Raw genomic sequence first — 3,399 nt, 5'->3', positions numbered from 1 at the left:
AATTTTTAAATGTTGTTTTTCGCTCTCCCCCGCCAGAAATAAAGACAGAAAATCCCGCAGCCTTCCACCGGGCTCCAACAAAACCCCGATGCAACAAACACCGTGTCTGGGAGAATAAATTCATCCCTCTTTTTTTTTTCGAGGGAGCTTGTTTTCTTTTAAAATAGGACGCGAGCGGGCCGGATTTCTGTAAAAACTGGCAAAATGCTAACGGTAATAGGGAGGACTAGGGACGGTGGATCGTGCAACCCCTCCCTTTGCCAACTGAGTCACAATTTTCCCCCCTTCTGTCTGCGAAACACTGACTTAAAAGCACCGCTGTTTATGTAATTCCCAAGAAAATCCAGTGTACCAAAAAAAAAAAAAAAATTGAAAAAAAAAATAAATCCTGCCCTGGCTTTTGTGAGCCGAGCGTCTTTACGCCGGATTGTTTCCTGATGTCTCCTGCTCTTTTTGAGCTTGAAAACATGAAATGTGGAATTGCGGCGGTAGCAGCAAAAGATAAAAAAAAAAAAAAGCCCCTGCATCCCCTTTCTGGAGGTAAAATAATCCCCTCTGCACCTTCCCAGCGGCGGCCGCTCGCTCACGCACTGTCCTTCTCGGCATTAAACCCGAACCCAACCCGTGACACGAGTTTGAAAACCTGAGTTGAATGAATAAATCCGCCAAGAGCGAGCACCATTCCTTTAGAGAGGAAAAATTATTCCCTTGCAAGTACGGAGGGATGAGTCACTCGCTCGGGTGTTCTGCCTCCAAAAACACGCCGGGAATGTTCCGGGGAGCCGGTACCGGGAGCCGGGCAGTGGGTTTTCCTTCTTTTATTTTTTTTGGTGACGGATGCGGGCGATGCCATCGAGTTGGGCTGAGGTCTTGTGAATTATTTCTCACTCTAGTGGGCAGTTGTGATTCGCACGTAGGAAACTTCACGCTAAGAAGTTAATCTCCTTAGTTTAGGGCCATCTCCCTCTGGGTCGGGGCTGGTTTATTGCCCTTCTGCCACCCCGACGGGAGCGCTGGGGGCTGGCAGCGTGGCACTGCAGCAGCTCTGTCAGGAGGGCCCAGCAGTGCTTCCAAGGACGTGCCCAGCCTCTCGCTGCTCGCCTTCATTTTTTTTGAAGGGTACTGTATTTGGAAATAGCGATGTCACACTTTGATTTAGGAGTAGGCTTTGCTGCTTTTAATTAAGGAGTCAGCAGTTCACTTCCCTAACGGACTTAGCTATGTGTGACTTGGAAGCATCTTCATACAGCTGTGACGTGGAAATTTTCCTCTGATTAAGATTTTTTTTTTTTTTCATTCCCCCTCCCCCCCCCAAATAATAAAAGCTGTAAGACCTCATATAATAAGTGCTGAATATTGTTTTTGGAATTACTTTGTTAAACCAAACAATTTGGGGTGCTGTGAGCATCCTCCTGCACCCGGCAGAAAGCACTGTTGGGATACTCCTCATGGGACTGTAGTTTTTCTTCTTCCCATTCTCACCGACAGCCTGTCAGACAAGATCCAACCGAGTAGTTAAAACTAGTAACAAAAAGTGGATTTAAAAGCCCCCTCCCCGGTCTCAGCTAAACAACAAATGCTAGGGACTGAACAGAGCTGCTCATTCTTCATGGGGGGAGTCCAACCGAGCATGTGTTTCAGCTGTGACAGGATTTCTGAGAGGCAGTTGAACGCCGGGTGTGCAGAGTTGCAATTTGTAGCAAAAAAAACCCCTCGTTTTTAGCGGAGGTTGTTACATCTGGGTTTTAGCCGTGCTGGCGATGGGATCTGCGACTGTCCAGTGCTCGCTCCAAAGAAAGTTGTTGTGGTTGTGTTTAGGTGGAGTTTTGATGAATCGTATCTCTTTTTAAAGAAACAGTCATGATCCTGAAGAAGCAATTCTTGTTTGGCTCTTTAGTCCCTGAAAGGAGTATTTTGAAAGGCACTTTTAGTATATCTGCTCAGAAAGTGAAAGTTGTATCTGTTAATTCGAGGAGCAATCATCCATCAGACGGAGCGCTCAAGATATGACTCATGCTAATTTGTTGCTCTCACATTAAGGCTGGAGCGCAAAAATATTTTAGCCTCTGGCATTGGAAGTTCACAGTGCCACATCCTACCACTCCAGGTCACGAATTACAGGATTTTTTTTTTTGTTTACTGCCCCCCCAGGAAAGGAAAAAATTAGTGCTGGAACGAGAGTATTTTGCACGCGAGCCTGTCCGAGGCGATCAAAATATCGCAAAAATGTTGACTTGGCATTAATGCTGGGTCAAGTAAAACCCTGCTCTGTGCCTGAATAGAAATGACTGGCGAGAGGCGTGCAGCAGGTGCTGCCTTCCCTTCTCCAACTGGGAGTTAAAAAAAAGATACCGCCCGGTCCTTTTTCCAAAGGCTCTAAGGCAGGAGGCCCTCGGAAACGGCTTGTGGAGAGGGGCTGGTAGAAAGGCAGCGCTGCTAATGACACTGGCTATCTGGGAACCAAGATAAGCGGCCTTATATAAGCAGCAGCTTCGTAGCCTGTAGCCTTATGAATATACATTGTTTTCTGTCCAGCGTCTCTGTCTGTTCCGTAGGAATAAGTGCATCATTACCTTGAAGTGCTGACGGTTCTTTCAGGCTTAAAAATATCCATAAACTGCCTGAGTTTGAACCCCGTCCAAAGGATTTGGGCTCTCTATTATCCGATCTGCTAGCTCTGCCTTTGAAACTGTATCTCTGGAGCTATCCTTAGGTGCTCTTAAGTGTCTTCTGATGCAGTTTTAACAACATTGTTTAATGCTTATTTAAAGTTGGCTGTGAAACACCTCATTTTTTTTTTTTTTTTAAATTGAAACTGTGTTTAAGTACACAACTCGCTTAGTATTGTACTTTTGACACGTGTTGTACATACTCTATCCTTTCCGTGCAATGCAGATGTCTCAATGGCTTTTAAAAAAATGCAGAGAATAAACAGCTGAAAATCCACAAACATCCCTGAAGTCAGGGAAAAGTTGAACGGAGCTGCTGGAGCTCAGGCTGCGCCCTGATTCAGCAGCAGAGCCTCCGGGAGAGTTCTGCCCCGGCCTCCTCCGCAGTGTCTCTGCAAAGCAGCCCCGCGGGCTGTTGTTGGAGGTGGCTGCTGTGGCAATGCTCAGCCTACCTGTTGCATCCCCAGCTTCGGCGCGGCGGGGACGGGACGCGCGGGTGAAACTTGAACGGAGCTGCTGGAGCTCAGGCTGCGCCCTGATTCAGCAGCAGAGCCTCCGGGAGAGTTCTGCCCCGGCCTCCTCCGCAGTGTCTCTGCAAAGCAGCCCCGCGGGCTGTTGTTGGAGGTGGCTGCTGTGGCAATGCTCAGCCTACCTGTTGCATCCCCAGCTTCGGCGCGGCGGGGACGGGACGCGCGGGTGAAACCGGACAGGCTGGTCTGGCTCCTAACGA

The sequence above is a fragment of the Merops nubicus genome, unplaced genomic scaffold, assembly GCF_000691845.1.
Source record: "Merops nubicus isolate BGI_N331 unplaced genomic scaffold, ASM69184v1 scaffold33156, whole genome shotgun sequence".
NCBI lineage: Eukaryota > Metazoa > Chordata > Aves > Coraciiformes > Meropidae > Merops > Merops nubicus.
This window is presented reverse-complemented; position numbering follows the sequence as displayed.